Source organism: Notechis scutatus, chromosome 6 (genome assembly GCF_049901735.1).
Source record: "Notechis scutatus isolate UNSWTSFEM ecotype Mainland chromosome 6, rNotScu1.2, whole genome shotgun sequence".
NCBI lineage: Eukaryota > Metazoa > Chordata > Lepidosauria > Squamata > Elapidae > Notechis > Notechis scutatus.
In genome coordinates, this window is record NC_142014.1 from 3,563,145 (window position 1) to 3,589,522 (window position 26,378).

General features: G+C 42.3%; 1 protein-coding gene across 1 annotated transcript in view; it reads left to right on the plus strand.

Moving 5' to 3' along the window:
• Positions 1–19,442: 19,442 nt before the first annotated feature.
• Positions 19,443–26,378, plus strand: part of FAM107B (family with sequence similarity 107 member B) — a 64,326-nt gene continuing 57,390 nt past the window's right edge. Inside the window, exon 1 of the mRNA XM_087969195.1 lies at positions 19,443–19,517. The gene's annotated coding sequence lies outside the window, so the exon portion shown is untranslated. The remainder of the gene's footprint in view (positions 19,518–26,378) is intronic.

Below are 26,378 nucleotides of genomic sequence, written 5' to 3' on the forward strand. Positions count from 1 at the left end.
AGGAAAGGAAAGAAAGATTGCTGCTCGTATCTTTCGATTCATAGAATTAGGAGACGTTGTGTGGGCACAATGTGCCACTTATTCTGAAACAGTGTGTGGTCCCAAAGAGGAAGCCCACCCTCCCTTTTACATCCCATCATTACAGGCATTTTGCTAGCCTGTAATAAGCAGCAATCAGCAGACTCCATGTATAGAAATTACACTAAAGACGATCGGCTGAAATCTTCCTGCAAGTTACAGTCGGGCCCTTTAATTAAAGAGAAGCCATTGATATGCTAAAGAATTAATAACTCCTCCATGGCCAAATGGCAAATACAACAGAAGCCAAAGACCTCATCAAAGGCTGGCTTCGTTCTGGAAAATTAGAGAGAGAAGATGTTTTGAAGTTTTGCGCCCTGCATGAAGGTGGAATCAATGTAGGGAATTTATCGGATAGATGCTCCATTGGGGTTTTCATGCTTGACTTGAGACTCACTCCAAGGGTCCTAAAAACAGGTCATCAAAAGGTCAGTTTGAGCATTCTGGCCACTTCCCAACTTTGAAAGGACCTATAGAGCCTATAGTTGCAACGTATGGCTGTGAAAGTTGGACCCTAAGAAAGGCTGAGCACCAAAGAATGGAGGCCTTTGAACTCTGGAGCTGGAGAAGACTCCTGCTAGTCCCTTGGACTGCAAGGCCATCCAACTGGTCAGTCCTAGAGGAGATCAACCCTGACTGCTCTTTAGAAGGCCAGATCCTGAAGATGAAACTCAAAGGCTTTGGGCCACCTCATGAGAAGGAAGAAGGACTCCCTGGAGAAGAGCCTAATGATGGGAAAGATGGAGGGCCAAAGAAGAAGAAGAAGGGGACGGCAGAGAAGGAGGTGGCTGGATGGAGTCCCTGAAGCCGTCGGCATGAGCTTAACTGGACTCCAGAAGGTGGTTGAGGACTGGAAGGCCTGGAGGAACGTTGTCCATGGGGTCGCGATGGGTTGTACATAACTTTGCAACTAACAACAACAATAATAGAGCCTATAGATTCTTCTGGTTGACACATCGTCTCTCCATAGAAGTCATAGAAATAATGCTATCTTTATAAAGATGGTTTCTTTAGTAGCGGTAGTCCTCTACTTAAGACTGGTTGCTCAGGAGTCATCCAAACTTATGACGGGCCTCCCTAGGGCTCACTTCTGACGTTTCAAAGACTCGATTCCTCCAAAGTCACATGAAGTAATATTGAATGTTCAATAATCAGCCTGCATTTTTATGCCTGTTTTCAGCATCCGTTGGTCAAGTGTCCATGATTTATACATTTTTTTGCTGAAAACCAACATTTTGTTTCTATTTTTTGGTTTAAAAAAATTGCCCATAGCAAACAACAGATTTGCTTAATGACCATAACATTTGCTCTTAATGACTGTAACATTCACGTTAGGACTACTGCATTTGCTTAAACCACCATTGCAAAAAAAAGGTTCATAAAGTCAGGTCTGTTTTAAGACCGTCACAGAGCCTGACTATAAATGGGTAGGCTCCATTACAATCATATGTTGAGAATTACCTGTATCAATCAGCCAAATTCTGAATGTACCTATTTGCACGAATGAACATAAATCCACCCAGAGACTGAGGGGAAAACAGAATGTCTTGTTTTATAACATTGGTACCACAAAGAGGATAATCTCCTCACAGTGGATGAAAGAGTTGATATACAGCATTATTGCCTGATATGATTACTTTCACTAATGAAAACGTTACAGAAAAGCTCCAAAAGTTCACATAAGGTCGCTATGAATGCCTTTCCCTCCCCCAGTTGACTTTTCCCAAATATATTGTCAAGATAATCCATACAGAGTCCTATTAGATTGAACAGCCAGCTAAACGCAAAGCAAAGTATTATCTGGAAGAAAAGCAAGAAGATAGCTGAACAAAAACTTGGTTCTTGAGAGAAAAAAATATTGAAAAACGATAACAATCAGAGTTCTGGGCTTAACACGAGAATTATAATCTAATATTTAATCATTATTAGCCATTTTCCTCGCTAGTTGATGCCAAAAGTCTGAAAACACCTTGTATAATGATTTATGAAAATGACACACACACAAACACACACACACTTCCTTATCCTTTACACATCGCATTGCCTTCCCAAACAAATGAACATTATCATTACTTGAACAGTTCCTTTCCTTCTGGTGCTTTCCTTATTTTGAGTATTATTCTGATTCATGACCCCAGGATGATTAAAGAACATTGCATAATCTCTGGCTGGATCATGAAATGACATCATGGATTCGTTTCAAGAGGATTTCAACGGAATTAACCTTCTCTCAGGAACAGGATTTCAATTACAGATTTTGGGAGCATTTCCTCGTTATTTAGCTTGCTAACAGGTTTGCCACAAGATCAACCTTTGTCATGGAAGAATTATACTTCTACGTAGGACCTCACTAGACCTTGGTTGGACAAAGACACTATGGGATAGAGTTGAATAATCCTATATCACATGTTACTTTCAGCCTCGTATGAGATGCAGCCACGTAAGTCTCGTGCTTAGACTGTTGGGAAGATCCTTCAAGTTCAACCCTTCAGAGCAATTCTGGAACTGCGATGACTCGGGCCGTGACACAAAAATAACAAAGTCACAAAAGTAGAATAAATTCCCTTTAATGCCTCCAACTTGACCCCCACTATCCAATTATCCTTGGCTGGATATCAAACTCTTCCAAAAACAGTCTACGAAGGGCAGAAATGCAGTCCGAACCCAAAGTAAAGATAATTAGAAATTTAAAAAAACAACACAAACCACACTGAAGTAATTAACATGACAAGCCAGGATGATAAATTGCAGACTTTCAAAGATAACGCAGCACCCACAGTTGGAAGGACACCAAAACCCAGATCAACCTCAACCAAGATAATGCACGCTTTGCTTCCAGCAAGGAGCTGTGTGCAAACGCCCTTCTTATCTCCTGTTCTCCCAGCTGCAACTATTGAAAGGAATCAGGGCCCTTTTCTCCCCCCCCCCCATAAGCCACATTGCTCCCTTTTCTGTTCCTCCCTGTGTGCCCTAGGATGAAGAGGGGGTGGCCCTGGGTCTTCCTCTGAATGCCCAGCCGGACTGTGCCATTCCCCCGTTTCCTCCACAGCCACCAGAGCCACACTCCCACTGCCTGTCAGCTGTTCCACCTCTCCCTCATAATCAGATTCCAACAAGGGCATGACAGGAACAAGGAATGATAAGGAAGAATTTGAAGAGGGCTTTGCAAGAAGCAGAAGAAGCAGGAAGAGGCAAGAGAGGACATACCGTAGATTGTTTTTTGGCTGATGATGATTGTTTCTTGAGTACTGCTGATTGGGTCTGATTGGAGCAAGGCTCTAATTCAGGGATGTCCAACCTCGGCAGTTTTAAGTCCTGTGGACTTCCCCAGCCAATTCTCCTGATGAATTCTGGGAGCTGAAGTCCACAAGTCTCTAAATTGCCCAGGGTGGACATTCCCTTGTACTTGAGGGGCTGCCACAGAGAGGAGGGAGTCAACTTATTTTCCAAAGCACCCAAAGGCCAGACAAATAACAGATGGAAAGTGGTCAAGAGATTCAACTTGGAAATAAGGAGAACAATCTAACAGAGAGAACAATCACCCATGGAACAGAAGTTGCCTTCAGAAGTTGTGGGAGCTTCATCCCTGGAGGTTTTCGAGAAGAGACTGTGAGAATTCAAATCTCAACAAATAAATGCTCTGTCCTACTTATTGGCAAAAAAAAAATCAGAAAATAAAATACAGGCTGAATAGTCAAGACCTTGTTGATGATCCAAACTCTGTCAAGGATATTGGAATACTCATCTCAAATGATCTAAGTGCTAGAGCTCACTGTAACTACATAGCCAAAAAGGCATTAAGAGTTGTTAACCTAATCCTACGTAGCTTTTTCTCTGGTAATATCACACTACTAACCAGAGCATACAAAACATTTGCTAGACCAATACTTGAATACAGCTCATCAGTCTGGAACCCACATTATGTATCTGATATTAACACAGTTGAGAAAGTCCAGAAATATTTCACAAGAAGAGTTCTCCACTCCTCTACTTGGTGCAGAATACCTTATGCCACCAGACTCGAAATTTTAGACCTAGAAAAGCTAGAACTACGCCGCCTTCAGTCCGATCTAAGTATAGTATATAAAATCATACATTGCAATGTCCTACCTGTCAATGAATACTTCAGCTTCAACCATAACAATACAAGAGCAAACAATAGATACAAACTCAAGGTTAATCACACCAAACTTGATTGCAGGAAATACGACTTCAGCAATAGAGTGGTCAATGTCTGGAATACTCTACCTGACTCTGTGGTTTCTTCCCCAAACCCCAAAAACTTTAACCTTATAGACTGTCTACTATTGACCTCACCCCTTTCCTAAGAGGTCTGTAGGGGGCGTGCATAAGCGCACCACTGTGCCTACTGTCCCTGTCCTATTGTTTCTTTTATATATATATATATATATATATATATATATATATATATATATATATATATATATATATATATATATATATATATATATATATATATATATTTCTCATATGTATCCATGTATTCATAACTATGTTTTTACTTATACCTATTATCTTGTAAGCAATTGACAAATAATAAATAAATAAATAAATAAAATTAAAATAAATAAATAGTGTAGGGTCTCCTGCTTGGGCAAGGGGTTGGACGATACGACCTACAAGATCCTCTGTTATTCTATTCTATTCTATTCCCTATTTGAAGCAGCTCAAGAGATCATATAAGAAACCTTGCATCCATACTAGACACTATTGTATATTCAGAACTGGATAAAGCAACATCTCGTGGAAAATTCAATGCATTTTTTTCTTTCTGGCTGGGTTTAAACAGTCTTCTTCTCCAATACATCGTGCTATAATAAATGGTTTTCTACCAACCAAATATTTTTCCATTTAAATCTTCATGCCTTCGAAATGTACTGAGCACTCACTTCAGTTTCCTTCCTGCCAGTCCTGCTCAGGTTGAATATGTCCCAATCTGGCTTTATCTTTTTCTTCCTTTTTGCAAAGATTTCTTCTTCCAGAGGAACTGTGACTTTTTCCTGGACCGATGTAGAGATAATTGTCTTTGTTTATTTGACCCATATGCAGTTAGTGTCAAAAAAAAATGAATTGTGCTTCCTTAAGCTTCAGCTTGTCTCTAGGCGGATTTTTATTTTATTTTATTTTATTTTTTTGATACAGTCAATGCAGAAATAGTTTACTATTGACTTATTCTGGAATTTTTAAAAAATATATATTTTCCAATCTATAATTTTGAGATTGTCTGCTGATGGACTCCTATACAAATATCAACAACTACAAGCCTGCTTATTTATTTTTAAGTCCAGCCAAGTATAGTCAAGTGCTACCTTCTCTTTTGATTTTAATCAAAATCAAATACGTTTAGAAGATTGTGTCTTTCTTATTGTCATTTCATTTCATTTTTTAAAAATCTTTTTTTTAAACAAAAAAAAATTGCACACTCAAATACTTGCAATCACAACAATAGCTGGTGTCACGAAAGATTTGAATTATTCCTGTGAATTTATCACCATAGTCACCTTCCTGTGCTTTCCCCCCCCACCCTAAGTAGCAAATAAAAATGTAATTTATTGGGAAAGAGCCGAGTTAGTTCTTGATAACAGGACCATTGGAGCTAAAGACAATTAAGGATTGAACAATAATTTATTTGCTTTGTTGTTGTTGTTGTTGTTGTTGTTGTTGTTGTGCCTTTAAAAAGTCTTCCGCAGGTATAGAGTGTTGAGTGATCCCAACCCAGCAGCTTTAAATTGGTTAGGAAATTGGTTAGAATTGGTTAGAAAAACAAAATTAACTTTTGGATGGGAGGAATTCCACTACCTGGTCTATCCAAAAGAAGGCATCTACAAAAGCACAGGCAAGGCCCTATAAAACCAAATGGACAAGGATGATCCTCACCTGTGTATCTGTTTTCTTTTAAGAGAGGAAGTAGGAAGGACTACCGGTGATCCTCAACTGACAATCATTCATTTAGTGCAGTTACAACAGCACGGAAAAAAGTAATCATTTTTCGCGCTTACCACCGTTGCACCATCCCAATGATCATGGGATCAAAATTCAGATGCTTGGCAGCTGACTCGTATTTATGATGTGTGCAGAGGTGGGATTCAGCCGGTTTGGACTGGTTGTGCAGAACCGCTAGCGGAAACTTTGAGTAGTTCGGAGAACCAGCCAATCCCACCTCTGACTGGCCCCGCCCCTCTCTATTCTTTGCCTCCCATTGAGTCCCAGCTGATTGGCTGGGTCTTCTTTGGTTGCCCTGCACAGGAGAACAGAGCTGGAAAGCAGGTTAGTGGGGTGGGGAGGGAATGGGGATTCTGCAGGATCCTTCCCCTGCCATAACCACCAAGCCACACCCACAGAACCGGTAGTACATATTTTTTTTGTAAATTTTATTTGAGTTTTCACAAAGAGAAAAAAAATACAAATAAAACATCTTTTTTGAAAGTAGCGTAATCCCGGGTTACATTTCTTTGTACAGACACAAATTCAGGTTCATGCTCATTTTTATATTCTATTCCATACCTTATTACTATTTTACATTTTCTGCATAGCTTCTCCCCTCTTTTAATTTTCTCAATTTTATTTTAATTATCTCATCTCAATTCAAATCATTGTATTTAGGAACTTCTGGTTTAAACGGCTTCGGCGACAGACAGAAATCCGCGATCGTGCGCGGTTTCTGTCTGGGCTCGCCGCTGGAGCACCCCGAGCTGGCTGGTTTCGGGGCTAAGCCACCCTATAGAGGTGGTGAAGAGGGGGGAGACCGCCAGCAGGGTTGAGGAGAGCCGCATCTCTCCTCCTCAGCTGGCCATTACTCCCTTTCCCGAAGGCGGTTGCAGCGGTGGTCAGAAATGGCCACCACAAAGAAGAACTTGACCGGAAAAGAATGTGCAGGAGGAAGATAAGAAGTGAAAGTTTTGGCTGACCGGGTTAAATTGTAAATGCAACAACTCAGGTACCCTGGAATTTAAACTTACAAAAAATAACATCACTCCCAAAGAAGAGTCGGAAGCAGCGAAGGAAAGTGAAAAGGGAAAGGTTTGGCTTTTTTTTCCCTTCTCTCTCCTTCCCTATACTGACAACTAAGAGACTTAAATAAGAAATCAGAAAAATCCGCTTTGACATCAATAGGCAATTAAGCTGAAAATAAAACAAAATGCCAAAGGGATAATAAAGATTTCTGGACATTAAAATTTTTCTTTTTCATAAGCAGGAAGGGAGAGAAAAAGAATAAGGGCAGGATCTGGAAGAGGGAGGAGACTGCCTGGAATTAAAAAGAATCTACAGTAAAACTTCAACAAGACTTCTAAAAGATACATTTTAACTGAAACTTTGCAACTAAATAGTAACCCCAGGAAGAGAAAGTGAAAAAAGAGCAAAAAAGAAACAGCTTTTCTGTGTATTTGGATTATTTGGTGATCTTTGGATTCTTGGTTATTATATTTGAATGACTAAAATCAATCGGGTGGTTGTTTAAAAATTTATACAATGGCACCACTTCTGGATGAATTGAAAATGGAACTTAAAAAGATTTTGAACTATGAAAAACAACAAGAAAAGACTGCAAAACAAGAAGACTGGGACAAAGAAGAAGCCATCTTTAATGAACAAGCAATTTTATGTGGGGGGAAAAAGGAAAGGAGGGGGAAGAGAATGGAGAATTTAAGACTTAAAAAAACAACCAAAGAAAAGAAAAATAATTTGAAAAATAAGTATAATACTGGAAAGCAACAGAAGAGGGGAATACAGAAGAGAGAAATAGAAGTAGAGAGACAAGGGGGTAAAAAGGGGAGAGAGAAGAAGAGAGGGAAGAAGGAAAGGAAAAGAAGTTACAAAGGACCGGAGCAAGATATAGAGAAACAGGACCTATTTAGAGATAATGGATGAAAATCTAACTGAAAAAGGGATTCTGTAAAGGTACATAAGATTGTATTGTTATATTAGTAATAGAAATAACTTTAGAAAATTGGAAACAACGTATGATTAAAATGAGGGACAAAATAGTTAGTGTAATTTAGTGAAATGTTTGTGAATAAAATAAGCGAAATAAAATAAATGAGAAAATTGAATTAGGAAGGAACGGGAACATTTTAATTAGTTAATGTTTTATAAAATATAAGTGAAGAGGGGGGGAATTAACTATGGAAAGCTTATAATTGTTCCCATAGAAGTATGATATTTAATTGAAAAGTAATGTTAAAGATGTTAAGACTTTAATGAATATTAATATTAATGATAGAATTGAATTGGAATGGAATGTTGTTTTAATTATATACATTTATAATTTTTTTTTAAGAATACAGTGTGTATTTTAAGAATGTACCAAGCAGAATCCGAATGGAAGTTATGTATTATATTGAATGTTACAACTTTAGGGAAAAGATATAAAGGCGTCATACTCCAATCAGTAACTACAGGAGAAATTTTGTTTAATGAGAAAAGATAATAGATAATTGAAACAGGACAGACAAAAAATATAAATACAATGATTTGAATCGGTAGTACATTTTTTTGACTCCCACCACTGGACGTGTGTCCCAGGGTCACATCATCCCCTTTTGCGTCCTTCTGACAAGCGAAATCAATGGGGGAAGCCAGATTAACTTAACAAAACCATGTGACTAACTTAACAACTGCAGGGACTCACTGGCTACACCCATTCCAAACAGCAGGTGGGATAGGATTCATCCCCATTCCAGCACTACAATGCAACGTACATGAGCCTGCCAGCCTGCAAACAGTGTGGCAAGAGTGGTGTTCTGACCCAGCTCCCCAAAAACACGACAAACCCTCTGACATGAACTCAAATCATTCCTTTATTAGGAATCCCGGCAACCCCGGCAAAAAATTTCTCTCTCACCGCAGGCTAACAAGTCCGTCCGGCCAGAAGATGAATAGTTGTCTGTCACATCTATTCATCTCCACCCCCTGCCCTTTATCCCCAGAGCTAGGGTGGGGCTAACTAGCAGTGGTGGCTCTTCCGTCCCAAGGACCGACCCATAGATTTCCACTGCTCTCCTCTCCTCTGCCTTCTGCGCATCCGCAGTCAGGCACTGGGCCCAGCTGTTCCTCCTCTTCCTCATCAGCCACCTCCAGACCTGGGGGCTGTTGACTCTCCATCTGAGGTCTGACGGACGGCTCAGGCTCCGCCGCCCCCTCTCTCTTTGCCAGCTCCATTCCCTCTCCCCCCCTCGGAGCTCCCAGGTTGCCCTGATGCTGGCCCTGACTCCCACGCCTCCTCCTCCTCCTCCTCCTCCTCCTCCTCCTCCTCCTCCTCCTCCTCCTCCTCCTCCTCTGATTCGCTGCTAAAGGTGCCAGTGGCCGACAGGCCACAACAAGAGGTTGCAAAATGGGACAAAGCTCATTGAACAAATGTGTCACTTAGCAACAGATATTTGGGGCTTAATTGTGGTCGTAAGTCGAGGACCGCCTGACCTTGTGATTTCACCTCCAAGGAAAACCTCGAAGAAAGGGAGCTCAGGAACTGGGACACATTTCAGGCGGAGGAGACAACCTCTGGTTTGCATTTTCCGAAGTAGCTCTCCACTGGGATCTGGTTCTCTTAGTGAATTCCAGGCCTCCCTGTCTATAACCAGCCCCAGGCCGGAGGAATCTTCCATTTGTGGAGGTTCAAAATCAAAAAAACCTGGGTTTGGGTTTCAATTGTGTTGGGAATACTTTGCAGATGGGACAGGAGCAGAGGCCGGCTCGTTCCTTCTTGACAAAGAGTCGAACAAAAGAATTGTCTCCCAGCAGAAAGAAAATATAGAGAGGGGAGACGGGCTCGGAATATTGTTAGTGGGGAAACTATAACGCAAAACCCAGAGAAAATGTTTTTTGAAAAAGGAAAAAAAAAGTCCTCAAAAACCACTCACAGATGGTAACAATAAGTAAGGAATAGGGTAATTTCAGTGCGTTAAACAAACAAGATGAGCCTGTGTCACGTCCGTGTTGATCCAATATTTCTTTCTTCCTTTATTTGATTTGTCAATCGCTTACAAGATAATAGGTATAAGTATAAACATGAGTAAGAATACAGGAAATAGGTACGAATAAATGGGGACTATAGGACAGGGACGGGAGGCACGATGGTGCGCTTATGCACGCCCCTTACAGACCTCTTAGGAATGGGGTGAGGTCAATAGGGGATAGTTTGAGATTAAAGGAGTGGGGGTTAGGGCAGGGGTCCCCAACCACCGGTCCGCGGACCGGTACCGGTCCGTGGAACAAGTCCTACCGGGCCGCTGGCTTGCTGGGCGCCGCCATCTTGTTTTGATGAAAAGTGCTTCCGGTGAGCTTTTCCGGTAGAAAGCTCACCGGAAGCACTTTTTCATCAAACAAGATGGCGGCGCCCAGCTGATGTCGGTACCGGGCCGCGCCATAAAAAAGGTTGGGGATACCGGGCCGCGGCGTAAAAAAGGTTGGGGATCACTGGGTTAGGGGATGTAACAACAGAGTCAGAGAGTGCATTCCAGGCATTGACCACTCTGTGGCTGAAGTTGTACTTTCTGCAATCGAGTTTGAAGCGGTTTACATTGAGTTTGTATCTGTTGTGTGCTCTTGTATTGTTATGGTTGAAGCTGAAGTATTTGTTGACTGGTAGGACATTGTAGCAGATAATTTTGTGTACTATGCTTAAGTCCAACCATAGGATAATAAATTACCGCTAAGTCTTTTAGAAGCCATTTAGATGGGCAAATAGGTAGCGACGACTCCTTAAATCTCATCTTCCTCTTTCTTTCTCCTTCTTTATGCAATGCGATTGGCTAAAACATCAATATTTTGGGGCTACCACTCCAGGAGAAGACAACGCAACCTACCTGTTGAATTAATTTAGTTGACTAGTTAATTCAACATGCCTGTAACTTCCAGCTGCTTAGTTTAGTTTGTGCTTTGTTTTCCATGCAAAGGTTTTATCTGGAGAGTTTGGAAGAGTAGATATCCTGGGAAAGAATTGTGTGAACTGAGACAGGAGCAAACTTATGAACTCATTTCAGGACAGATTTATTTGTACATTTTGACAAGTATAAAAGATGTTCACAGCATTGTACAACTCCCGAAGTCAGAACTCAGTAAGTATCTTTCTAGTTACTGACAAGTTGGGAGATTAATTACAGCTGCATCCAACTTGAAAAACACTCCATGCACATCCTGATGAAGAATCTAGACAGATGTGCCCCTTATGGAAATTGTCATGCGCCTGTCGGAGTCTGAATCCAAGGAGGAAGACGAACAGCTGACAGGGAGTGGATGTGTGGCTCCCTTGACTGGAGGAAACTAGGGAAGGGCAAAGTCCAGCTGGGCAGAGCGGGGGAGAGGTAGAGCAAGGGAGAGGGAATTCAGAGGGAAACCCAGGCCCACTCCCTCTTCATCTTAGGGCACGCAGGGAGAAACGGAGAAGAGAGCAATGGGAGTTGCATGGCTTATGGGGGAGGAAAGGGCCCTGATTCCCTTCATTAGCCACACCTGGAAAGAGAGTTTAAACGAAATGTAAGCTGAGTGCGGCATCTGCTGGGAGCAAACGTGAGTTTATCTTGTGTTGACTTTGGTTATCTGTGTTCCTGGCGTCTTCCCAACTGTGTTGAGTTACTACAATTCCTTCACGTCTGGAATTCCTGCTCCTGCCCTGCTAAACTAATTGCCTCATCTTGCCTTGATTGGACTTTTAGTTGCAGTTTTTGTTGACCATGTTTTGGACTTGATTCTCTGCAGCACAAGGCTGTTCCTGGGAGAGTTTTTCTCCAGCCAGAAGGTAACCAGGACATTGGGGGCAAAGTTGGAGATAATAAAGGGACTCCTACTGATTATCTGACTGGGTTGCCTTTGTGCCACGCCCCTTTGGGTCATCACAGAAAATGCCGTACTATATTTTCTAGAGCAGTTTTGTGAGTTTGTGTTTGTTTTTCCCGGACCAAGAACCATAAAAAGACAACAGTCTCTGGGTAGAGCATCCAAATATCAATAGAAAATAACCTCTCTGTACCGTATGCGGCCCTGAAGCAATATTCCAAGGAGCAGGAATTTCCATTCCACAATCTGTCCTAATTTAATCCATCCCAAGTTTATTTCTGTTCCAGGCAGAAAAAAATCATTGATAAAACTCTGATTAAATGTCACTATTATCTGAGGATTTTCTGGGAATCCGATCTGCTGGGATTCCTTCTGAATAAATGGAAAAGGGAAGCATGTGGAATCTGTCAAGGGTGGTATGACTTCAAATGATACTTGGGAGGAAACCCAGTTGTGTTGTGAGAGTGCATTCGTTTGAGTACAAGTAGTCCTCCACTTACAACCACAACTGACTCAAAAATTTGTACTGTTAAGCGAGAAATTCATTAAGTGGATTTTGCACCATTTTACAACCTTTCTTGCCACTGTCATTAAGTGAATCACTGCAGTTATTAAGTTAGGAACACGGCTGTTAAGTGAATCTGGCTTTCCCATTCTGACTTTGCTTGTCAGAAGGTTGCAAAAGGGGATCACGTGACCTTGGAACACAGCAACCGTCATAAGTATGAGTCAGTTGCTAAGTATTTAAATTTTGATCACGAGATCATGGGGAATGCTGCAACGGTTCTAAGTGTGAAAAATGGTCATGGGTCACTTTTTTCAGTGTTGTTGTAAACTTCAAACGGTGACTAAATGAACTGTTGTAAGTCTAGGACTATCTGTCATGCCCCTGTTAGAATCTGACTCCGAGGGAGAGGAGGAACAGCCGACAGGGAGTGGGAGTGTGGCTCCAGAGGTTGTGGAGGAAACTGGGGAAGGGCACAGGCCGCCTGGGCATTCAGAGGAAGACCCAGGCCCACCCCCTCTTCATCCTAGGGCATGCAGGGAGGAGCAGATAAGGGAGAAATGTGAATGGCATGGTCTACAGGGGAGGAAAGGGCCCTGATCCCCTTTATGGACTGCAGCTGTGAGGACTGTTTAAAAGGACAAACTGAGCATGGCAAAGTTGCTGGAAGTAAAGCGTGAAAATATTTCTAGTCTGTCTGTTCTTATTTGAGTTCTGGGATCCTTCCCAGTGTGTGTATTTTGATATCTGTGGACGTCTTCAAGCCCTTATCCTGCCCGGTCTTCTTAATTGCTTCAGTGTGGTTTGTGTTGTTTTTTCTATTTATAATTTATATGTATTTTGAATTTGAAGGGAAGTTCTTCCTTTTCACAACTGTTTGTGGGGGAGTTTTTTCTCCAGTCAATGATAATTGGACCTTTGAAGCCAAGTTGAGGGACTTCGCCTGTTTTTGTGACTTAGTTCCTTTTGTATCCCACCCTGGGTCATCATACTACCTATAGTAGTTTCTACTACTTTTAAACACCTGAAGTGCTAAACCAGAGTATCTCGTCCTGTGTTTTGCTTCCACTGTGGCTAGTGAGATGCCAATGGGAAGACTATAATTGGCTGAGAATAATACAGTCCCATTTTATTCCTAAAAAAAGATAGCACATACGTGTCTGTGGAGATTCTCATGACACGGGGCAGAAACATCCTGCAGAAAGCACAACTCCACAACGCAGTCCCAAGAAGGCTCCGCAGCCATTTGCACTACTTGGGTGACCCTGAGGACACAGATAACCTACAAGTAGCCTCAGCGTCCTCTCTAAAAGGACACAAATAACCAGCTGTCTGCAAGGACCGTAAGTCCTTCTCCACTATTCTGTCAGAGCTGAAGAAGCTTCTGGGAGGAGAAGTGAAATGTTTTTGAAGAAAAACCAGAAAGTCCAGTTGTCTCTTGAAAAAGCCCCCTTGGATTACAGATAGCCCCTTTTCAGATTAATACATGTTGTTAAAAGACGTACACTAGGAGTGGTAGTGGGGCTTAGAGGGGGAGCTGTAGAGGCAGATATTTCTCTTTCTGGGCACAATGAGACTATATCTGCCGAACTAAACTCCGCATTGGCAACAGGAAGGGCATTCGGCCAGTAAAAACACTCTGCTAGCTCCATTCAGTTGCCCGGACTCCACCCCGCAAGGGATTATGGGGTTGTTAAATGAAGATGATGACGATGATTAAAAGACCTACACTTCTGTGCGCTGCTATCTCGCTTCCTCTAATGCTGTGATGGCGAACCTATGGCACGCCTGCCATGGGTGGCACACAGAACCATCGGCGCGAGCACGCGAGCCCCAGAAAACTTCCCTGCACTGCGCGTGCGTGCACCTCCCAGCTGATTTTTGGCCCGTTTGAGGCCTTTGTCAGCCTCCCGGAGACTCGAGGGAAGCCTCTGCAGCCTTTGGAGGACAAAAAATGGGTTTTGTCAGTTCCGGTATTTTCGGAAGGCCCGTTTTTCAGCCTCCTGAGTTTGCAGAGGCTTCCCTTGAGCCTCTGGGAGGCTGAAAAGGGCCTCAAATGGGCTGAAAACCAGCTGAGAGACGCACACATGCACAGTGCAGGTAAGAGGGCAGGGGGTGTTGCACAGGTAGGCATGGGGGGGAGGGCTGGGCGCATTGCATTGTGGGTGCTGGCATGCGCATGCATGCTTTCAGCCCGTCACAACAGAAGGGTTCGCCATCCCTGGTGTAATGCTTGGAGCATGGCTACCCTGAAGTGACCCGGCTGTCTCCCTTCCAAGGCAGCCATCCTGACTCGGATCCAGAGCAGGCCCATCGATTGGCTGCGATCCAGTCTGAAGCGCTGCTTTGATGCAGATCATCAAAGCAGACCTTAGGAAGAAGATCCCATCCCGCCTCTTCCATTTAGGCAGCCGTTTTGTACATTTGTGCTTTTTCTTTTTTTTCTTTTTTAACTCATCAAGCGTTAACGAGCTCTTTGCATTTCCGGAACCGAATGCGAGGCTTCAATCTCCACTTTCTACTGATTCAGCTGTTTCTTTTCAACCTAAACTCCCAGCAAAGCTTTGTGAGATGAAAGGCCTCTCTGAAATACTGCATAACCCTCACGGTGTGAGGTGTTGTTTTGTTTGTCCAGAACTGTTGCCCTGATGACACTGAACGAACTGGATTTTAAAAGTTGTTTTGCCCAGGAAATAATTTTGCCAGCGAGTGTAGGTACAGAATTATACATAGACTCTCTCGCACTCTCTCTCTCTCTCTCTCTCTCTAGCATGGCTGGCTGTGGGATTCTGGGAGCTGAAGTCCACAAGTCTTAAAGTTGCCAAGTTTGGATACCCCTGGCTTGGAACATTCTCCAGTTAAAAAGAAAAAAAGAAATGGGAATCCAGCAACCTTTTAAAAATTCTATCTGACTTCAGTTCGATATTTCTTTTCTTCAGCCATATCAAGATTTCCACTGACGTCACATTTCCCGTGAAGGCAGGAAATGAATGACATGGGAAAAAGACTTGAAAAATGCTAAATATACAAAGATGTTGCCTTGTGGTGGAAGATGGAGTTCTTCCTTTCTTTTCCTGTACTTTTCCTGTGACTTGAACTAAAAACAGCTAGCTCCGTTTCTCTTTTTGTCAATCTCTGGTATTAATTTTGCTTCACTACTGAACTGTTGCAAGGGAATTTAAATTGTTAGGGATGTACAAGAATGCTATTTGGTTACTCTTCAAGCTGTAGAATAATTTTTTTCACCCCTTTTGGGCCAATTTTCTGCAGTTGTCTGCAACTTCCCGCTGGTTTGGGATGCTAACAATGTTTATGCAGATATCTAGAGACTAGCCGGCTAAAAAAAATGGCTCCAGGGATTAAAGTTTAGTCATCAGGCTAAATATTTCATGATATGTTTGTCCCTAGTTGACAATGAACAACTGTAGACCAGAATGTACTACAAATAAAATGCAATGTGTAGGAGAAGAGCAGGGGAGCTGGGGTGAGTGGAGTTAAGCATGCCATCAGTTTGGAATCCTTACGTTGCCATAAACGATCTAAATCCAACCCCTCTGGAATTCCGTTGCCCCTTATCTGGCACCAATTTAATTGTTATGCCCCTGTTAGAATCTGACTCCGAGGGAGAGGAGGAACAGCCGACAGGGAGTGGGAGTGTGGCTCCAGAGGTTGTGGAGGAAACTGGGGAAGGGCACAGGCCGCCTGGGCATTCAGAGGAAGACCCAGGCCCATCCCCTCTTCATCCTAGGACACGCAGGGAGGAGCGGATAAGGGAGAAATGTGAATGGCGTGGTCTATGGGGGAGGAAAGGGCCCTGATCCCCTTTATGGACTGTGAGGACTGTTTAAAAGGACAAACTGCGCGTGGCCCAGTGCTGGAAGCAAAGCGTGAATATTCTAGTCTGTCCGTTCTTATCTGAGCTCTGGCGTCCTTCCCAGGGTGTGTATTTTGATATCTGTGGACGTCTTCAAGCCCTTATCATGACTTGTCTCATTAATTGCTTCAGTGTGGTTTGTGTTGTTTTTTTTCTATTTATAATTTATATGTATTTTGAGTTTGAACGGAAGTTCTTCCTTTTTGCAACTGTTTGTGGGAGCGTTTTTTCTCCAGTCAATGATAATTGGACCTTGGAGGCCAAGCTGAAGGAATGAAAGGGACTTCGCCTATTTTTGTGACTTCGCTGCTTTTGTATCCCACCCTGGGTCATCACATTAATATTGAATTTTACTTGACTAGATTCTTGTGTATAGGCTCGATCAATAAATCTTTTGAATTGCAACTTAATATCTGGCCTTGATCCTTGGCTCCGGACACATGGGATGGTTTTTCACAGAACACCTAAAACTAAAATAAATGAACCCTCGTACGTGGCTTGTCGCAGGTCAAAACAGAATGGAGCTTTGGTCCTGTAGTGACAGCTCCCATCTTGGCCAGCATCAGTAGTGGGATTCCAAATTTTTTTCCCCACCAGTTCTACGAGAGAGCGCTTCGCTTTGCACATGCGCGCAGCAATGAAAAAAACGCCCTTTGCCAGCGCTGGTGAGGTAAGCTGCTTTTTAGCTCAGCTGAGGCGCGGCCACATAGGACAGGATAAGGCAGGGGTGGGTGGCTGGGCAGGGCCAGTTAGAAGTGGTATTTGCCGGTTCTCCAAACTACTCAAAATTGCCGCTACAGGTATGCGAGAACTGGTCTGAACCGGCTGAATGCTACCTCTGGTCAGCCTGTGGATGGATATCTATCCTCGGAGCCCTGATCAAACTGGAAATAATTTTTAGAAGTGGTTAGCATTTTCCCAATAGTACCGCTGGGAATAACACTACGTAATTGTGATGAAGCATCATTCCAATATCAGGAGTTGATTAGGATATCCCACCTCCATCCTATTTTTGTATCTAGTCCCTTTTGGTTCAAGTTCTTGGTTAATTTTTAAGGCTGAAGGTTTTTCAGGTTTTTAATATTTATCATTCAGAAGGTATATAACAATCAGATATCCATCCAGAAGGTAAATAATGACACATTGAGGTCTGAAAGTCTGAATGAACTCAAGTCAGAGTTCACAGAATTCTGCTTTATTTTATTATTGGTATTTTATTTACTGTTCAAGACCCAGTCGGTGTTCACATTAAATTTGCCACCAATAAAGTGATTCCCCAAGAGAAGGGGGTGAACTGACACCAGGGAGCAGGTCAAACTCCCATGCCACAGTATCCACATTATAATTTTACTCATAATATAAATGGCATGGTAAAATAGATCATTCTGGACAGCAAATCCATGCTTAATCACATCCAAAATGTCTTATTGATTCCATGGGCTCTTGCCTATGGTACTTCATATAGAATTTACTAGCTCTATACCCATGCTTCGCTACGAAACTATGTGATCAGGCTTAGTTTTTAGGGAAGAAAATAAGAAAAAGAAAATTTCTGCCTCTGCCTACCAGCATCCACCTGGATGTATTCACCTGGCTAGCATCCTGTCAGTGTGTGAGAGAGTTGAGGGCTGTTTGGAAACTGAAATGGTATTTGCTGTGTGAGCAAGAAGGAGACAGCAAAGAGCCTGGGCGTGGCTTAGCTCAACTATTCTGTACTAAAGCTGCTTGGTGCTGCTGTGAAACTAAAACTGGAACTCCTCTCCTCTGCTTGTGTTTTGCATTTGGAAGAGATTTCTTTTCAGGTGGGGAGGGGGAGTAGAACTCCTTAGCATCAGAGCGTGTTAATAATAATGATAATAATAATGATAATGATGATAATAATAATAATAATAATAATAATAATAATAATAATAATAATAATAATAATAATAATAATAATAATAATAATGGAAATACTCTAAATGCTCTGAGGGTCATTTTGAAAAATCCTTTCTTAGTGAGCCCCTACGAAGCCAAGAGGAAGCTATGGGCCAAATTTCAAGTTTGTAGGCTTGACGGTTCTGGAGAGTTTGTGATGATGCCTGAGTGCTTTTTCACTTTTATTTATATAGATTCCTTGTATTGGCTCTTTGTGATTTTTATACACTTGTGCAAAACAACAGCCTGGCATATAAGCAGATATTCTGGTATTGGGCAGGTGGCAAAACTAAGCGAAACCTTCGTACAGGAGCAAGATACATCACAATTCTTTTAAGGACAAGGAACAATTAAATGATGCAAGCTAAATTTTCCATTTTCCTATTGAAACAAAATAAATTGTTTTGTCCATTTTCCCCTGTTACGTTCATGGAACATTAAGGTAGTTCCTGACTTATGACCATTTGTTTATAGCAACCCTTTGTAGTTGCAATGACTATAAAATGACTTACAGTCTGTCCTCACACTTAAAGGCCGTCGTAGCTGGGGGGTGTCACATGATCAAATTTTGGATGCAACTCATGTGTATTGACAATGGTTGCAGCATCCTGAGGTCAATGATGGTTTTTTGCGATCTTCCCACCGCAAAGCTTTCCCATAACCGAAGTCAAGTGGGGAGGCCAGATTCGCTTAATGACCTCAGGATTCACTTAAGAACAACAGGGATTCGCTCGACCAGCATGACAAAAAAGAAAAGGTCATAAAATCAGGTGTGTCTCACTGAGCAACCGCCTTGCTTAGCAACGGAAATCCTGATTCCGTTTCCAGGTGTAAGTTGAAGGCTGCCTGTATTAAGTTGTCTTCTAAATTGGAATTGTAAAATTATAGAAGTGGGTTTCCCCCAGTTATTCTCTTCACGTTGAACTCTTGGAGCATTCCTGCCCTCTGTAGATTGCTGTTGAAGATATTCAGCTCAGAGACACAAGGGGGAAAAAAGAATATACACCCCCTGGTTCTAAAACTTTAAAAAGTTCAATACTTTTATTATCTTCTACTAGCTTAAAAGGAGAAAAGGCGTTAAAAGGTCATCTTGAAAGTATATTAATTCCTGAATAATATTGATTCTTAATTGATCAACCATTTTATTAATATGTTGCTTTTATTTTCTCTCTCTCTCTCTCTCTCTCTCTCTCTCTCTCTCTCTCTCTCTCTCTCTCTCTCTCTCTCTCTCTCTCCCCCTTTTTCCCTTGTTACCATTGGTAACTACACGAGAGGAAAAGCAAGACAGAAAACAAGTGGAATTATTCAAGCTTTCAGGTTTCCCACCCTCCGACGATGATCTGTTTGCAGGTATGATCCATTAAATATTTATTGCTTGGCAATTATATCGTGCACAAAAACGGATCTCTGGCAAGGAAGAAGGCCTGTTTGTCAGGCCTCAAAAGTTGCTGATGGGCTCCTTTTGCACGGAGGGTGAACCCTTGCCAAGGCGGCTGGCTAAGATCAGCCGGGGAATTGCACTGCATTAAGAGCGGGTCCGGATGCAAAGGGAGAAAGCGATATATCGCCCCACCTAAGTTTCCTTTAAGATCACACAACATATATGTTTTCTGTATGTGAAGCTTCAGGGGAACAAACGACTCTGAGGGAGCATTTTCATTAAAGAAATCAGCGGCATCGGGTCCCCAAATAATCAAATTACAAACATCCTCTGTGTGTGTGTGTGTGAGAGAGAGAGAGAGAGAGAGAGACAGAGACAGAGACAGAGACAGAGCGAGACAGACAGAGAGGCAGACAGAGAGACAGAGACAGAGAGTGAAAGAGACACAGAGAGAGAGACAGAGACAGGGACACACACACACACACACACACACAGACAGACAGACAGACAGACAGACAGACAGAGACACAGAAGACAGAGAGAGACAGAGACACACAGACAGAGACCGAAAGACAGAGAGACAGAGAGAGACACACAAAAGATAGACAGAGACAAAGAGACAGGGACAGAGAGAGCCCTTTTGATTTTTGACTCCTTAACTGAGCAAAGGGACACTTTGATGATCGACATCAGTCTTTTTTCAAATTTGACAACTTTAAGACGGTGAACTTCAACTCCCACAGATTCCCCAACCAGGGGATTTCTGAGAGTTGAAGTCCACACATCTTAAAGCGTGGATTGGCTGACAACACTGTGTTAGTGAATTCTAGCTATTAACTACTTAGGAGTTTCCCATTTCTTTAAAACAAACCCCCACGGCGATGGATGTAACTTTCTCAGTCCAGGTTGTTTTTCTCTGTAAAAACAAACTTTTAAAAAAAAAAGTTTAGACCACTAGATGGAATCTTCCTGGCGCAAATAATTCTGGGCATAGTTCACTACTCCTCAAATACTACAATTCTGATGGGTTGTTGTTCTGCCGAGTTGCTGTTTTTTCCAGAAGTAAAATAGAGCTGTGACATTTTGTCGATTTGCGTTCCCTAGTTCTACAAAACACAAAGTGGCTTAACATATACGGTAGTTTTCCAGAAATGAATTCAGGGCCCAGCAAAGTCCACTCTGTTATTTTAAGAGAAGGGAAATGATTTATGGAGGTGCTCAACGAATGAGAATAACGGTTGATTTCCTTTATCCAAAAAAATCCCACAGCGTGTCAAAGCCAAGGGCACCCTCTGTGGAATAATTTAAGATCCCCGAGTTTGCTTTTCACAACATTCTGCTGTAGCCTCCAAACCATAATCACGTCAAATGGGAGTACAAGTATTTTCTCTAAGATAGTGAAGAGTCCCTGGATTTTTTACATAAGTCTGCGCATTTCCAAATCTTGCCTCAATGCCCAGCCTTCTCCCCCAAACGGAGGGGATTTTCTCAGGCATCAATCCTGCTGTTGTGTGGTCTTTCTGTAGAACATTCTCTCTAGGATTCTTCAATGTCATCTTTTAGGCATCTGGTTATAATAGATTACTTATTAAGAGGTATGCTGGGGTAGTTTTTTTAACTACTTCCTGTAATAGCTAATTGTCCCTTCCTTCCTTCACTTCCCTCCCTCTCTTCTTCCTTTCCTTCCTTCCTTCCCACCATCCCATCTCTCCTTACCCCTTCCTTCCTTTCATTTTTCCTTCCATCCTTCCTTCCTTCCTTCACTTCCCTCCCTCTCTTCTTCCTTTCCTTCCTTCCTTCCCACCATCCCATCTCCTCCTTACCCCTCCCTTCCTTTCATTTTTCCTTCCTTCCTTCCTCCACTTCCCTCCCTCTCTTCCTTTCCTTCCTTCCTTTCCTTCCTCCATCCTTCCTTCCTCCCCACCCTCTCTTTTTACCTTCTCTCCTTCCCTCTCTTCCTTCTCACCCTCCCCTCCCCTTTCTTCCTCTGATGTCTTTGGAATAAGCACTTGTAAGAAATGTGGACTTGGGCATTTGTAGAAATAAAAAGAGAGATCTAAATATTTTACATAAAATAACCCCCATAATATTTATTTATTTATTTATTTATTTGATTTATTTGATTTGCCAATTGTTTACAAGATAATAAGTATAAGTGTATACATAGTTGTGAATATATGAAATGGGTACATATAAGAAAAATAAAAGAAGAATAAGAGAAACAATAGGACAGGGACGGTAGGCACGTTGGTGCGCTTATGCACGCCCCCTACAGACCTCTTAGGAAAGGGGTGAGGTCAATAGTAGACAGTCTAAGGTTAAAGTTTTTGGGGTTTGGGGAAGAAACTACAGAGTTTGGGGAAGAGACTACAGAATATTCCACAGAATATTCCACAGAAACTGGAAAGGTTTATCTTCCAGATGTTGCTAAGCTACAGATCTTAGCAGCTTGCACAGCGGTGGGCAGTGCTGGCAGCTTTTGTGCACCAAAACGGTGCACAAAATGGGTGGTATGTTCCCTACATCCCTTCGGAAGAAAGGTGCACTGGTTGTGTGTATCTGGTGGAAGATGGGTCAAAGCTGAAGGACACCGAAGTTGGAGTCTTCCTCTGCACCCCATTCAAGCTGTTGCCCACCAAAACCAAAACTGTCAATTTTTGCATGTGTGGTTGCTGAGCACATCTGGACTTTTTGAGATCACGTTATGGGCACACTCACCCGCAAGCGATTGCCAGGCTCACAAAATACTGGTTTACCGCCCAAATATCCTGCAAATCCCCATTTGTATTTCACGTTGTGTTTCCTGGGCAAGTAGAAACAGTCCCAGGGAAAACACCGCCCTGCCCTGCAGCCCAGGGGAAAGAGAGCGCTCGGAGCAGTTCTGGCAATACATTTGTATTCATTTAGTTTTAATGAAAGACATTAAATGCTGATGGGTGCCAAGGAAAACGGTTGAGGAAGAATCCGTGCCCAGAAGGACCCGTCACCTGCCAGTATCTCTCACCTTGGAGTCCTGCCTCTTCCTGTACAATGACACCCACGGTCCCTGGTTAGAACAGAACGGAACAGAACGCTTCATTTGGCCACGTGTGATTGGACACACAAGGAATTTGTCTCAGTGTTGACAGGGACTGCCAGAAGCGCCATGCTGTGGTTACCTGACGTTCAATTCCATTCAGAACAAAACGGGAAGGGACCCTGGAGGTCTCCTAGTCCAACCCGCTGCTTAATCAGGAGACCAGATACCGTTCCAGACAAATGGCTGTCTAGTCTCTTCTTAAAAACCTCCAGTGATGTAAAAACCTACAACTTCTGCAGGCAAGTCCTTCCACTGGTTAATTGTCCTCACTGTTATGAAGTTTCTGCTTAATTCCGGGTTGCTTCGCTCCTTGGTTAGTTTCTATCTGTTGCTTCTTGTCTTGCTTTCTGGTGTTTTAGAAAATAGGTTGATCTCCTCTTCTTTGTGGCAGCCCCCCAAATATTTTAAGTCTCTTATCAAGTCACCATAGTCCTTCTTTTCACTAAACTACCCATGCCCAATTCCTGCAACCATTCTTCGTATGTTTTAGCCTCCAAGCCTTTAATCATCTCAGTTGCTCTTCTCACCACTTTCCCCAAAATCTTAACCTCCTTTTTTGTAACGTGGTAGCCAAAACTGGATGCAGGATTCCAGGTATGGCCTTACTAAGGCTTTATGCCACACTTTATGACTGCACCGCTTGGCGTCAGAAATTCCAGTAAGCTGAGATGATTACTTGTAATGGGTGCTAATGACAGGCTGAGCAGCAAATGACAAGATTTTCAAAACAATGCCATTATTTTTCTGTCATTGATCCTATGTAAAGCATCTCTCCATGGAGTAAGAATTCAACTCACTTCTCTTTCATCTTCTTACTTTTCTTTTTCATTTGAATCCAAATGATTTGTTTGTTTTCTGTGGTCAGTGAACTTTTGCGGAAAACAGATCTTCAGAATAGACAGAAAGCCAGTTTGGTTATTTTAACCACATCTCCCCCACAGCCCCCAATAAACCCAAAACATGTAAGGGAAGAGGGAAATGACAAAAACAACACTTTGACACTAAGTGAAAACTCTGCCCCCCCTTTTAAAAAATCCATGTTTTATTTGCAGTTTTCCTTTCATAGCATACATATTTTATGGACAATGTATTGACTGGATCAATGTCCTTTTTAAACAATGCTAACAATAATAATACAAATAAGTATACACAATCCTAATCTTCCAACTACAACAATACTATTCTCTCTTTATGATTCTTTGTTATTTTTCTCCATTAATTCATTTAAACATAAACATTTCTTTGCACCATGTATTTGTTATCCCCTAAGTCACTAATATTTTAATATTTTAAAAATTACTCATTATTCCACCACAATTTCAATACCCCAAATATCTAGGACTACTAATAAGGCCAAATATTAACTAAATGTAATTAAACTCTGCCCCCTCTTGTGTATGTGGGTGCAACATTACAATGAGCACCATGTCATGATGGCATCTCTCTGCTTTGGACGTTGGACCTCAGGAGGGATAACTCTTTAAATCGATCTGCCTCAATGCTTGTGGGATCCAGCAATCCTGAATCTGGCAGGCGCAGCCAATTTTTAATCCGTTGCAGCCACCAGCTCTGAAAAATTTGCAGCCTTTTCTATTCCTCCCACCTTCATCCGTGGGAGGACTTGTTTTTTTTTTTTGCACATAATGAGCAGCTCCAGCCAGATGTGGCAGGATGTTCTTTTTTTAAATCTTGATTGCTCTCTGGATCTGGGAAAGCAAAATCTACAAGCTTCTCTGTGAGGTCCTTTCCAGTAGGAGGTATTGTGTTGGAAAAAAGAGGCGTTGCTGGATGGTTCCTCTTAAACGGTTTAAATAATGTGGAGTTTACAAGAGGCATTTAGCTCCCTTTCCTGTAATTGCAAAGTATTCTGTGCAATCAGACCCTTTTTAATTATTTGGCACATGCCTGTGGGAGACCACTTCGAATTTTATTGCAAGGGGAGTATTTCCCCCCAGATGTTTTTTATTTCAGTTTCTAGCAATATTTATCTCTCTTTTTCCCCTACCTCCCACATACTGGAAGTCCTGGATTTTTCCTTACACAGTTGGTCACCTTGTCTATGGAGATTCTCCGTCCTCCAAGTCCTGGTTGTCTCAAAGGTGCTTTTTTTCCAAGAGGCAACTGGACTTCCTTCTCTCTCTCTCTCTCTCTCTCTCTCTCTCCTCTCTCTCTCTCTCTCTCTCTCTCAGATGTTTCGCTTCTCGTCCAAGAAGCTTCAGCTCTGACTGGATGGTGGGGAAGGGAAGGATTTACACTCCTTGCAGACAGCTGGTCATTTGCATCCTTTTTAGAGGGTCGTTGGAGGTTTACCTGTGTTCTCGGGGTCACCTGAGTGGTGCAAACGGGTGTGGAGCCTTCTTGGAACTGCCGCAAGGAGTGTGTTGTGGAGCTGTGCTTTCTGCAGGATGTTTTTCTGCCCTGTGTCCCTTCCCTTCAGGCGCAGGCTGTTGGGGATGAGTCTGTGTTCACACACGTGTGTCCCTTCAAAGGGTGTTCATAGCTAAATAGCCATGGAGATTTTCAGTCATCCATGTGATGGTGGTCCCAAAGGTGCTTTCTCAAGAGGCACCTGGACTTTCCGTTTTTTTCAAGAAACAGACAAAGTGGCCTCAACGTCTCTCTAAAAGGAAGCAAATGACTACAATGAGTATAAATCCTTCCGTTCCCCATCATCCAGTCAGAGCTGAAGAAGCTTCTTGGGTGAGAAGCAAAACGTCTTCAAAAAAACCCAAGGAAGTCCACTACAAATCTCGTGTCCAGTTTTCTTACACTGAATCTGTAAGAACCTGCACATAAACAGCCACCCTAGATGCAAATGCAGTGATGCTCTGATTAAGGAAAAGGGGAAAAAAGTTATTTCCTCTAATTCCCGTATCTAGGAATTGCTGAGTTGAAGAGGCTGTCTTCTTCCATTTGCAGAGATTTGTATAATCTTTTCTTTCATGTATGCTGAGAGTATTTACACCAAGACAAATTCCTTGTGTGTCCAACCACACTTGGCCAATAAAGAATTCTATTCTGTCCTGTTCTATTCTAATCATTGATCTATGATGAACTTACGGTGTAAATATTTTGAAGAATACGTATCCCTCTTATTCCAGGCCATGGTCTACGTTTAGTTTGGAAGCCCCAAAATGGGAAGAAACTCAAGTGATCCCCACCCCAAAAAATGTAAATCTAGCTTTATATACATTTATACAGTTGATACTTCAACAAACTTGTGTTTAATTGTGTCTGATGACTGAGAAATATATCAGTGGTTATTTCCCAAATCTTTGTATTTGAATTTCCTCTGCTTGTCCAATATTTATTTATTTGTTAGAGTTTCTCTGAGTGAATCTATGCCAACCTGGCCTTTGAACAAGGAAGGACAATATTTTCAGAATGGTGAATAAGCTTGAGGGATACTGGACTAAAACATAGAATGATAGGGCTAAAAGGGACCAGGGAGGTTTTCTAGTCTAACCACCTGATGAAGTAGGAGATTATTCTTTAAGAGATATGTACTTTGTTAGGACAGAACTGGAACATTTTATGGCACGAGATATTGTGGAAGACTGTGGAATTGTCTCTCTGTCATGACCCTGTTGGAGTCTGAATCTGAGGAGGAAGACAAACAGCTGACAGGGAGTGGGAGTGTGGCTCCGTTGGCTGTGGAGAAAACTGGAGAAGGGCAAAGTCTGGCTGGGCAGAGCAGGGGAGAGGTAGAACAAGGAAGAGGGAGTTCGGAGGCCCACCCCCTCTTCATCTT